This window comes from Astyanax mexicanus, chromosome 21 (assembly GCF_023375975.1).
Source record: "Astyanax mexicanus isolate ESR-SI-001 chromosome 21, AstMex3_surface, whole genome shotgun sequence".
NCBI classification, from domain to species: domain Eukaryota; kingdom Metazoa; phylum Chordata; class Actinopteri; order Characiformes; family Acestrorhamphidae; genus Astyanax; species Astyanax mexicanus.
In genome coordinates, this window is record NC_064428.1 from 40,139,873 (window position 1) to 40,153,711 (window position 13,839).

General features: G+C 37.3%; 1 long non-coding RNA gene across 1 annotated transcript; it reads right to left on the bottom strand.

Annotated features, from left to right (window-relative positions):
• Positions 1–11,002: 11,002 nt before the first annotated feature.
• LOC103031364 (uncharacterized) lies at positions 11,003–12,913 on the bottom strand. The gene is made up of 3 exons (XR_007427997.1): positions 12,813–12,913; positions 11,354–11,533; positions 11,003–11,114 (listed from the first exon to the last, which is right to left on the bottom strand). It is a non-coding gene; the product is annotated as an uncharacterized LOC103031364 (long non-coding RNA).
• Between the last annotated feature and the right edge of the window lie 926 nt (positions 12,914–13,839).

The following is a 13,839-nucleotide window of genomic DNA, read 5'->3' on the forward strand; positions in this document are numbered from 1 at the left end:
TGTTCCACTTTTTTTGCTATAAATGATTTCATTAAGAGTTGTTTGTTGTTATAATGACAATAAAAGGTAGAGATGGAAATTAAACATGTTTACTGGGATCAGGGGCGCAAATGAGTGCAGCGCCCCTTGTGCGTTGCATAGGCGCATCCCGTTTTGCGCCACGGGATGCCAGATGAGGTTTCAGGGATGTTCTTCATCTTAAACATTAGTAATTTTTCTTGTTTGTATGATGCCTTGTTAAAAAAACATAACCGAACTGAATCTTATGCTGTTGAAGGCCAGACCTCCCAGTAATTCCCAATGGTAACAAAGGATCTGTGATGGGTAAGACTGTTACATAATTTATCCTCTATTGTAACATTGCCTGATTAGTAGAGAAGAAGCTGGGGTCAGTAGGGAAGGGCCTGGAATGAACACATAAAATATTAAGATCAGAAGGGATGGGATTGTGATTAGCAGAGAAGAGATTGGGATTGAGCATGGAAGAGGTTAAGATCAATTAGAAAGGGGTTGAGATTAGCAGAGAAGTGGTTGGGATCAGTAGGGATGAGGTTGGAATTAACAGAGATAATGTTGAGATAAATTATAAAGGGGTTGCAATTAGCAGATAAGAGGTTGGGATCAGTGGGGGAGGGGTTAGGATGTGCAAGGAAGAGGTTGGGATTATCAGAGAAGAGGAGGGGATTAGTAGGAAAGGGATTGGTATTAGCAGAAAAGAGGTTGGGATGAGCATAGAAGAGGTTGAGATCAATTAAAAAGGGGTTGGGATTAGCAGAGAAGTGGTTGGGATCAATAGGGATGAGGTTGGAATTAACAGAGGTAATGTTGAGAAATTAGAAAGGGGTTGGGATTATCAGAGAAAAGGTTAAGATCTGTAAGAAAAGGGGTTAGGATGCGCAAGGAAGAGGAGGAGATTAGCAGAGAAGAGGTAGGGGATTAACAGAGAAGAAGTTGAGATCACTAGGGAACGGGTTGGGATTAGCAGAGAAGAGATATGGATCAGTAGGGAGAGGCGTTGGGATTAGCAGAAAAGAGGTTGAGATCAGTATAAATTGAGATCAGTAGGGAAGTGTTTGGGATTAGCAGAGAAGAGATTGGGATGAGCATGGAAGAGGTTGAGATCCAATAGAAAGGGGTTGGGATTTTCAGAGAAGTGGTGGGGATCAGTAGGGATGAGGTTGGAATTAACAGAGATAACGTTGAGATAAATTAGAAAGGGTTGCAATTAGCAGATCAGAAGTCGGGATCAGTGGGGAAGGGGTTGGGATCAGTATGAAAAGGGTTGGGATGAGCATGAAAAAGGTTGGGATCAGTAGGAAAGGGATTGGTATTAGCAGAGAAGAAGTTGGGATCAGCAGGGAAGGGGTTGGAATGAGCATGGAGGTGGTTGTGATCAGTAGTATTGGGGTTGGGATATGCCTGGAAGAGGTTGAGATTTTGGGAAAGGGTTGGGAGTAGAAGAGAAGAGGCTGGGATCAGTAGGAAAGGGGTGGGGATCAATAGCAGAGGGATTAGGATTAGCAGAGAAGAGGTTTGGATCAGTAGGGAAGTGTTTGAGATTAGCAGAAAAATGATTGGGATGAGCATGGAAGAGGTTGAGATTTTGGGAAAGGGTTGGGAGTAGAAGAGAAGTGGTTGGGATCAGTATGAAAAGGGTTGGGATGAGCATGAAAAAGGTTGGGATCAGTAGGAAAGGGATTGGTATTAGCAGAGAAGAAGTTGGGATCAGCAGGGAAGGGGTTGGAATGAGCATGGAGGTGGTTTTGATCAGTAGTATTGGGGTTGGGATATGCCTGGAAGAGGTTGAGATTTTGGGAAAGGGTTGGGAGTAGAAGAGAAGCGGTTGGGATCAGTAGGAAATGGGTAGGGATCAATAGGGGAGGGATTGGGATTAGCAGAGAAGGGATTTGGATCAGTAGGGAAGGGATTGGGATGATTATTGACAGGGTAAGAATGAAGGATTCACATTGTCAGCTAACATATCTTTGGGTTTACAACGTTCTGATCAGTTGTTTGTGTTGGTGGCATTTCTGAGGCTAGAGTTCACTAGTTGGTCACTACAGGATACATAGCCATAGCAACCACTAAGACAAACATGCATACCTCTTCCTCTGGGTTAAAATTAGTGTACGGTCAGCAGGCTGATGGGAGGAGCTGTGAACTCAATGTATGACTCATACCTTAAGGACAGGAAACATCAGACAGCAACCTGAACAACCATTTTAATATGAACTTACTTGACCAAGAAGCCCAGAAACACAAAGAGGCCTTGGAGAAGAGTGGATTGTAATTTGTGTGAACATCCCTGAGGTCACTAAGGTTGATGTTTAGACCAGGATGGAGATTGTCATTTTTACCCTTCTTCTGATCTCAGGTCAGATTTTCTACTTTCTACTAAAGACAATGCAGTTGAGCTATATATTCTTCTAAGACTGGTTCATTTTATGTTGTGGCAATTTAGCTTTGTATGTTTTTCTACTGAGTAGTATTTTTATTTATGAAACAATGTGGAGACAATTGTTTGGACACCTTCTGTTTAATATTTCTTCCAAAAATAATGGTATTAAAATAGAACTTGTGTATGTAGACTTTAGCATTGTTGTGAGGATTTGAAGGAATGTAGTGCCAAGAGCCTTGGTGCACTCAAGTTCTAAGGGTTTTATACCCCTCAGAGGGCTTTGTATCCCTCTAGCCTACACCTGGCATTAGGAATGGTGCAAGTAGGTTAATGTATATTTACTCCAGAGAGTCCTCATTCTGTTAGCCTATGACTTTAGTGAATAATGTATTTGTAAAAGTTCGGATAAAGAGATGAATAAAGCGTTGAATGTCATTAGCAGGTCTGGTGGGCTGCTTCGATGTGATTGGCTACCCAGGAGGAGGAGTTATGATAATCTGCAAACATCAGAACTATGGAAAGGGAGGGAAGAAATTTTGCAAACTGAGATCACAGCAAGAGTGTGGATATACGATAAGTAGTCAGTTCTCAACATGGGTTCATAAAGACAGATTTTCTATTTTCGATGAAGCTAAACAAGGCCTCAGGGTGATTATCAGACAACTGAAATCACAGGATTCTGGATTATATCGATGTGAAGAGGCTGGAGCGTGGAGTCGTAATGTGAATCTGTGGGTGAAAAAAGGTAAATATTTTAAAACTACTGTATTTTGTCTCAACAATAAATCATTAAAAAGTCATGCATTTTTATCTAGTAATTAAGTGGACAATCCAAAAGCATGGTCAACAACTTGCTGTGCCTAAAGGCAGCAAACATATCAAGGGTTGTGAGTGGGAAGGCAATAGTACTGAATTAACTGATGATAAAGGTTAGCAAACATTTGAAGGTCTTTTACATATTTTGGAGGTGGAACTTACACTTCTCTCTCTTTACATACAGATTGTGTTAAAGGACACATTGAAGAACCTAGCAAACTTGTTCGACATAAGCGGTCATATCGGGAAAGTGAATAAGGATATTGTACATAAAAGTGAAAATAAAATGGCCTAGCATATCCTTCAAAAATACACCGATCATGAACAACTAGAACACAAAGGCCAGGACCAGGCAGGAATGAGTTAAGCGCAGATACAATAAAAAAAAGGGACAATCCAAAAGTGTGGTCAACAACAGGCAGGGTCAAAACAATAATAATACAGTAACCGTAATCCTACAGAACTCAATAAGATTAATGCTACAAAAATATTTAGGGGGAATACCACACGGGTCTGCTTGAATGCCACTGTGTTAGTTGAAGGGAAGAGGTAGCTAAGAAGTGTCCAATAGATTCACACTACAGCCTTGAATGTATATAATGAACTTTTTAGTTTTAGTGAGGTATAAATGACCAATAATATTAGTAACAACAACAAGCAAGAAAAGAAAATGGATAGCCCACCCCCCCAACAAACAAATTTACAAACAAGCAAACAAACACCAGAGCCCAAAGTCCTTTTGTGCCTTTCTATAAATCAGTGTAAAAAGTCTATAAGAGCATGCTATTGGGTTTGAGGTAATCCTTTAGACAGAAGTACTTAGCACTAAGAACTAAGCATTATAGGATTAACATTAACATAGCATTAGCAAAGCATAGTATTAGCATTAGCATAGCATTAGCTTAGCATTAGCATAAACATAGGATTAGCATGTTAGAAACAGCATACTTAAAATAAACATAAAGCTCATAAACATTATAACAACATTAGCTTATAAGCACAGCATAGCATAGCATATCATATCATATCATAAGCATAGTGACCCATAATACTTACAATGAGCATGAAACAGTAGTTTCCTAAAAAGGAGGTTACCAAACAAAGAGTACATGTGCCTGTAGGACAAACCTCTGCTACCTCCTACCTGGCTTCCCTTTTTATACCAAAGAAGGATCAACCTCTAACAGCTCCCCTAATGGATAGGAGGAGGCATAACCAATACTTGTAACCAGGTTGGTTACAATACAAAAAAAAACATAAGGCAGCTAATGTTCCAATGGAAGTGAGACAGTAAGGTTCAATACATGGAAGACATAGAAGGAGATATTAAAAAGGAAGATACAACGAAAAAGAGTCAAATTCTGGCAGGGAAGCAGAATTCAGGACAACACCTAGAAAGGCAACTCACCAAACCAACAACAATTAAATATTTCCGCAAAATACACACAGAATAGATGGATTATATTGTTCTTTATGATTGACAGATCCTTGTTGTTTGGGGTCAAAGACTGTGATTGGTTATCTGGGAGAGAGCGTCATCATCAACTGTTCCTATCCTGAGCAGCTTCAGACTAACATCAAGTCCTTCTTCAAGCTGAACGATCTGTATTATACTGAAGTGATCCGTTCCACACAAATTCAGAGAGAAAGATTCTCCATCTCTAACTCCACCCAGGTTTTCAGTTTGACTATCAGTGATCTGAGGAAAGAAGACGATGGAGTTTATTTCTGTGGAGTGTGGAATGGACAGGATCCGGTCAGTTACGAGTCCATCTTCACAGAGATAAATCTACTGGTTACTGGTGAGATACAGTACCATGATTATTTTAATAATATTTTTATCTATTTGTAGTCTATGTGATTATTGAACACCGACAAAGTGAACACCACAAGTGATTAAACACTATATGTCAAAGTATATACATGATTTGTAATAGTGGTATAGATCAAGCAGAAATAAGAGATGATGACATCATCATTCACAATTATGGATTATTATGAAGTGATAAAAGTGGTTACTGATAGAAGATACCATACATTAATATGGATTGTGTGTTTCCTGTGCTTGTCAGTACCTTCTCATGATCTGAGCACCAGTCAACACTATGAAGTCAATCGTGAACAAGACAAAACCACAACAGAGAAGGCAAAAAGCACTACAAATGCTGATGATTTGGGTAAGATATTAACATTTTATATTAACACATACCTGTATATTAACACAGTGTTTAACCATCCAGATTTTGACAAAGTCATCAGTGTCATCATATCGTGGTATGTTCAGAATTCAGTAGACTTGTTCACAATAAATTACTTCTAGAAGGCATTTGTGTATTTAGCTGTAGAAACACATATGAATTTAACTTGAAATTAATAATATTTTACTGTGTCTCATCAGTTCCATCAGTTCCAGTTTCCTCTATCATCACCATCATTGTGAGCATCTGTGTAGGTCTGCTGCTGATTGGAGGAATAACACTGATCTTTACCAAAGTAACCACCAGAAAGTGTCAAGGTACTAATCACACATAGACACACATTTTAGAAAATAAAATAGGTATAGAAGATATTAGTCAATAAGCAACCTCAGTATGTTCTTTTTACACTGGACAATGGTATATTAGTTGATAAACACCTCAATCAATGTTTCTATACACTAGAATATGACAAATTAGACCATAAACACCCTTAATAAACACCCAAATACAATAGACAATATGACATTTTAGTCTATAATCCAAACCAATAAACACTGCTATTCACTAGAATAGGAGATATTAGACCATAAACACCTGGAAAAAAATAGAATATGGTATATTAGTCTGACACCCTCAGTAAAAACCCACATACACTATAAAATGAATTGTTAGAGCATAATCCACACTACGAAACACTCAAATACAGTAGAATAGTATGTATTAGTCAATAAATAACCTCAATGCACTCTTCTTTACACTGGACAACGAGATATTAGCCCATAAACGCTTGTATACACTAAAATAGGAGATATTAGTCAATAAAAACCCTCAATAAACACTCCTATACACTAGAATAGGAGACATTAGTCCATAATCCAAACAAAAACACACTCATGTACTCATGTAGAATATGAGGTATCAGTCTATTAACATCCTTAATAAACGCTTACACACTAATAAATATTTTTAATCCATAAACATCTAAATTAACAAATCTGACACACTATAATAGAAGATATTAGTCCATAAGCTCAATAAATGTAATAATTTAACACAAAATAGAAGAGACTGTGGGTTTAATAAAGCTCTCGTTGATTTTCTGAACTGCAGGCTTCTCTTCCACTGATATGGCAATAAGAACAAATAACACAGTAAGTGAAAATATTTTTCATCTTGCTTTACATTGTAAACTTTGTCAACCCCAACACCAACATTTGCCAAATATGAAAACTTTGTGTGTTTTTTGTGTTCTTCTAATTTCAGGCTGATGGGGATTATGAAAATGATCCACCTAGAGACCTCAACACCAACCAATCTGATCCAGTCTATCAGAGCCTAACCCCCAACACTATCCAATCAGATCCAGTCTACCAGAGCCTTAATCCCAACACCAAACAATCAAATCCAGTCTACCAGGGCCTTAATACCAACACCAACCAATCAGATTCTGTGTATCAGAGCCTAAACCCCTACACCAACCAATCAGATTCAGTCTACCAGACCCTAAAAGCCAACATAAACCAATCTGATCCAGTCTATCAGAGCCTTAATCCCAACACCAACCAATCAGATTCTGTCTATCAGAGCCTAAACCCCAACACCAACCAATCAGATTCAGTCTACCAGAGCCTATACCCCAAGACTATCCAGTCAGATTCAGTCTACCAGACCCTAAAAGCCAACACAAACCAATCTGATCCAGTCTATCAGACCCTTAATACCAACACCAACCAATCAGATTCAGTCTACCAGAGTCTAAACCCCAACACCAACCAAACAGATTAAATCTAACACAGCTTAAACCCTAACACCAACCAATCAGATACAATCTAGCAGGGCCTTAATCCCAACACCAACCAATCAGATTCAGTCTACCAGAGCCTAAATGACCAACAACCAATCAGATTCTGTGTTTCAAACCCTAAACCTAGAAAACAAAGAACCAAATTCATTAATTGATTAGTAAGTAATCTGTTTACTGTATTGAGTTATTTAAGTATTATTTAGCTTGTAGTTGTCCTTAAAATTGCATTGCATATAGATCAAATTACTGCACTAGCTGTTATGTATTATATTCTAAAGCACTCCAACTCCCATAATTCTCCTGGCCTTACCATGAGCACACTGACCAGTAGTCAATCAACCTTACTCACAAGATAACACCTCACAAGTCATACAGCTGTGGGTGTTACTAACCTTCTAAGGGACTATGTCATTATAATTTACATATAGGTATCTCACAGCTATTAAAATTCAGTGTAAATATTTAACCTTACAAATGCTTTTGCTTATGACTAACATGTAATGACTGTGTTATATCTGTCTCATATCATTTAATATAGTTACATGCTATTTAACTATAAATATATTGCAATTAGTTGTAGAAAGTGTTCATAAATGCATTTATAATACATTTAAATGAGTTTTTAAAGTTAATATGCAGTTATTCTTTAAATAAAGTTCTTTATTTAAGAGGTCATTGCATGATTGCATTATTTCTTTTTAATGCACCTTCCTCAGAACAGAGCTATTTCAAAAATAACCACAGCCTGTCTAACCACAGACACAGCAGCATGAAGTAATGGGTGTGATGTAAGCGTTTCTGATGTAGTTCAGTTTGCAGAAAGAAGAACCAATTAAGCCACAGAAAACTGGCCATAGTATAAAAAGCTGAACCCTCTAACAAACCAATGGTAAAAATAAATGAAAAAAATGAGAATATCATCCAAGTACGCAAACAATTAAAGACCAGATTTCTTGCAGAGAGAGGCACTGGAACATGACAGGAGCGTTTGTTAGTCCAAACGGCATCACTGTGTATTCGTAGTGACCAGTTTATGGTTGCTGAATGGTTATTGGGTGTTTGCTATGTGGTTGCTATGGTGCTGCTACAGACTTGCCTGTAGTTCTGCAGTTGTTTATGCATACTTGACATAGTATTGCTAGGTTATTGCTATGGTAACTTAGCAGCCAGTAAAAAAATAATAGAAAAAGAAAGACATCTCCATTATGTATGCCATGTGTTTTACATAGGGTATTCTGATCATTTAAAATAGTAGAATGTTCATAATTATAGATGCCATTAAGCACAGTTATTGAAAAATGAACAGCAGAGACAAAAGTTTCAGTTATCAGTTTGAAAGGCATTTATTTTTCGGTACAGTATTAAAATACTTTGTAAAAATGCAAATGACACTTCTATACACTCAACTTACTAAAAAAAGAAAATAATCATATTAGCCTAAATACAATAGAATTAGTAAGAAATGTTAAAAACGCTACAAGCTAAAAATGCTACACTACCCCACAGGATGAATTCTTATTCAGCTGATTAAGTTTACTGGTTTCTAGGCTAAAATTGTGGAACTATGTTTGCAACCATGTGAGCAGCTAAAGAGCTAAAGGCTAACACTAGGTCCAAACAGAAATGGGAAAAGGGCCAATTTGGTACCAGCTCTTCAGTTAGCCAAGAAGACCCAGAACAGAAATCAATACTATTGGGTAATATTTTTGTTACAGTGCTAACCAAGGCTAGGCTAAGCTAAGCTATGAACGTGAATAAAATAAACTTGTACAGACCATTTAAAGCAACTTAAGTCCTCAGTAAATATAGTATTCCATGGAAAATTGGAGACTTGTATTCATAGATCTATCAGTAAGTTGGTGTAGAACAGTTACTTCAGTGCTGTAAGATGTTTGATGGTGGCGTACTCAGTTTCAGAATCCTCCTTACTGATTCTAACTGAGGCATCAGTGGGAGAACCTGGGTTCTTATGGAAACTCACAGTGGAGTAGGTGAGATCTTGGTCTTTGGGTGGAGTTGGGGTGGAATAGGTGAGATCTTGGTGTTTGGGTGGAGTTTGGGTGGTGAGTTCAGTCTCTTCATCATTACTGACCACAGCAGGAACCTAAGAGTGGACATTAATGAGAACATCTTTGGACCAAACAGCCATGTTTATAAACAATATAAACACAAACAATAAATAACCAATAACTAACCTCTGTATTGTCACTGTGCTTGGCTCTGGTGGAAGGGGTGGAGCCTGTAAATGTACAGAATTAAAAAAAATAATGCAGGTCAGATATACAGTACATACAAATTCAGATTCAGTGTAAAATATTCAGTGCACTCATTGTAACTCATATACTAGCACCTTACTTCATATTATAACAGAGAAAGTGATACTATGTTGTGAATATTGTGTTAGTTAGTAGTTGTTTAATGTTCTTTAGAAGTTTCTATAGTTTTGCTAGGTGGTTGCTGTGTTGTTGCTGGATGGCTAAACCTAAAATGATAGGCAGCTGCCAGATTGCTAAGTAGTCACCTAGTGTTTTTGCTAAGTGGTTGGTACAGTGTTGCTAAGTATTTGCTAGGTGCTTGATATGATTTTGTGATTTTGATAAGAGAATTGCTATGCGATTCATGGTGGTTGTTAAACAGATGCTACTACATTTTGTTATGTTGTGTTGAACCACACAAAACTGGCCATAGTATAAAAAACCAAACCCTCTAACAAGCCATTGATAAAAAATGGTGAAACCCAGAAAACAGTGCAGACATGGAAGTAAGAATTTTCCAACTTCAAAAAGGATGGATGTCCAGAAGCAGCAGCAAGTTCCATCCATTCATGGTTGATATGTTAGTCCAACTAAACATGAGGATATCATCCTGATACAAAAATTCGTAACTCATGAATGAGGCATTGGAACATAACAGGAGCCTTCATTAATCCAAACGGAATTACTATGTGTTCGTACTGACCCAATTTTATTCTTTCCCACAAAGAAGCACCCTGCACTAGTGAGGGCTATGGTTATGGTTGCTGAATGGTTATTAGGTGGTTGCTATGTGGTTGCCATGGTGCTGCTGAAGACTTGCTGTAGTTCTGCAGTTGTTCATATGTACTTGGTATAGTGTTGCTAAGTTATTGCTTTGTTAACTTAGAATATCTACCACTACCGTACTAGAAAAAGAGAAGCAAAAAAATGTACCTCCTTAATGTATTTGGTGTTATGAATGGGATTCTGGGATTTTGATCATGTAAAATAATAGGACATTCATAATTGTAGGTACCAATAAGCACAGTTTATTGAAAATAAAGAGCAAAGACAAAAGTGACAGTTATCAGTTTCTAATGCATTCATTTTTTAGTATAATAAAATAAAATACTTTTAAAAAATGCTGGTTACACAAATGGCTTAAAAGGCATGCCTGCATTAAAAAATGTGTTGCCAAGTGGATGCTATGTGGTCCTTAGTGTGGAAATTTCTTTAGATATGTGATTAGTATATGGATAGTAAGTGGTTGCAATGTAGTGGATATTGTGTTGATTGTACAAATGCTTTTGTATTTCAGGTAGTTGCTATGGCATTACTAGGTGGTTGCTATGTGCATACAAAGTGTATAGTGCTACATCTATCTATCTATCTATCTATCTATCTATCTATCTATCTATCTATCTATCTATCTATCTATCTATCTATCTATCTATCTATCTAAGTTGTTGCATTTTAGGTGGTGTAGCAGTACATTTGTTATTTTAGGTAACTGTGTGTTTGTGTCCCCAGGTGAACAATACCTCGTCTCTTTTTGAGGATCACCACAAAACATATCAGTGTTAGTCCTCCAATAAGCAGCAGAGCCACACAGATGCTCACAATGATGATAATGATGGTGGTGGTGATGATTGAGGAACCTGGAGCTGGGAGACAAAAAACTAATGCTGATCATTTTTTTTCTATCTGAAACCAGCTAACAACAAGAACTGATCTTGCTCTTTCAGAATGACATTTTTAGATGTGAATGTAATAGATTATCACATTTACACAATTATATAACAATAATAGATAATTACATTTAATCAAATCCTAATTTAATGAATGTGCCCTGTGTATTTTCAATACAACCAATAAACAGAAATATATGTAAAAGATGGTTTACCAGAAGCGGACACTGTTGGTGTAGTTGGCTCTGTTGGTGCTGGGGTGGCTATTGGTGCTGGTGGGGTAGCTGTTGGAAATGGTGGGGTAGTTGTTGGTGATGGTGGGGCAGCTGTTGGTACTGGTGGGGTAGTTGTTGGTGCTGGTGGTTTAGATGTTGGCACAGGTGTTGCTGATTTTGCTGGTGATATTGGTACTGGGGTTAATACAAAGAATTCACATAATACAAGGGACACTACAGTAATGTGATGGTTGCTAAATGTGTTGCTAGGTGGTTGTTAGGTGTTACCATGTGGTAGTGCTGGTAGCGGATTGTTTGTTTATATGTTGCTACACAGTTCCTTAGGTGTTTTAGGCTGGTGCTGAGCTGTTGATATGGTAATGTTTTGTATCAGCTGTTTACTGAGTGGCTCCAGTAGTTTTTTTAAGTGGTTTCTAGGTGTTAAAAAAAGATTAATAAAGAGTCAATGGAAGGAACGAGGGACGAAAATTTGTCAAACAGATGTGTACAGGGCAAATGGCTTCCCTGAGGGAGTTTATGAAGCTTCTTTTATACACCTTTTTGTATACATGCACTCTTTCACATGCTACACTCATTTTCATCCTGTTTTCCCATAGAATCCTATTCATACTATTTATTTTTTGCAGCCACCCATCTATTATACATCTGTACAAGCGATACAATTTTTTTAGGTGTACTCAACATCCTTAACATGTCATAGCAACCATTAGCAACAGCAGTGCAACAACTTAGAAACTGCTTTGCAATACCATAGCAACAAACCTATTACCATATCATCTGCATAGTAACACCTTATCATCACATAGCATCACATTAACAATTGACTAAAGCAATATAGCAGCAACCTAGCAATTGCCTGAACCAGGAAGTGTTCTGTGTTTTCGTTAGAGAAAAATAAAAATTTAAATCATGAGAACAGTATGTTAACCTCTTAAACCGTAGGCTTATTATTAAATTATTTGTATTTCTAAAGCATTAACTTTATGAATTACTTTTAATAATTTTAGCACATAATTTGCTGCCACAATGAATTTTATATTTAAGATTCTATATTAGGGTTTAGAAAATAGATGAAAATGGCATTAATGGAATTAATAAAGAGAATAAGTGATGTTTAGGACTACAAACAGGGCTAATTTTTTGAAAATCCCATCTTTATTTCTCTCTTAATCTTTCATCATAAGTGTATAGACGCAAGACTATTGACCACATGTCTAAGCCGGAGCCATTTCCTCTGTTCTCTGTGGTTTGAAGGTTGTGATATAAAGACTGGTTAATTTATACACTTCACCTTATTTTAAGATGTATTTTAGGTCAATTAAGAGCTATTATTCACCCATCTTTTACTGTACATATTAAAACTTTTATATTTAAAGAAAAACTTTTTTGTCCAATTTAAAACAACTGATGATCTTTAGTAAAAGTTTAAGTTTCTCACCAGAAACCTGCAGATGAATCTCTGTGTAGAGGGGAAGATAACTGACTTCAACAGTTTCAGTCCACACTCCACAGTAATAAACTCCTTCATCATCTTCTCTCACATCACTGATTCTCACTGTGATTCTAGATCTTCCGTTATCAGAGATGGAGAATCTTCCTTTCTGAGTATCTCTGGTTCTGATCACTGTAGATACATATTGTTGATCTTGCAGTTTGTAGAAGGTCTTGGTGTTTGTCTGAAACTCCTCTGGATAGGGACAGCTGATGGCGACGGTCTCTCCCAGATAACCAATCACAGTCTTTGGTCCCAAACAACACGGATCTGTCAATCATTCACAATAAATAATATACCTACTGATTAGTTTATTTCCATACATCATAATCAGAGCAATTACACAATACAATTATGTATGATGTCTGAATGTCATTCATATGCTCTTCTTCATCAACAGACTAGCGCCACCTACTGTAACCACTCTAAGAGAGCAAGGCTAACTGTACTCTCTCAGACTCCAGCTGCTAATGAAGGTGCAGCATGACATGGGATACAAACTGGCAATCCCAAAATCATAGTGCCACTCAGAACAATATATTATGTTTGGAATACTTCAGTGAACCTCTAATATTTAAAAACTGATTGTAATTGCAATTAAAAATGCAATGATGTCAAACAAACCTGTTTTCACTGTCAGATTCACAGCTCGATTCCACCCTCCAGTCCCTCCACACCAATATAATCCAGCATCTTCTAAACTCAGGTCTTTGTAGAAAACTCTAAAGTATCCAGGACCATCAGTTACAGAAACTCTGCCTCCATGATCCCATGAGTTTTGTTTTTGAGCAGATTCCAGAAACAAACACTGGTTTGTTGATTCTTTACAGAAATATCCATCATTCCCAGATAGTTTGTTATAGCAGTAGATAATGATGCTGCCTCTTGAGTAGCCAATCACATCAAAGCAAGCTGCTAGACCTGCCAGTAAAACAAAAGACTCTAAGTAATCTCTCTGATCTTATTAGTTTCT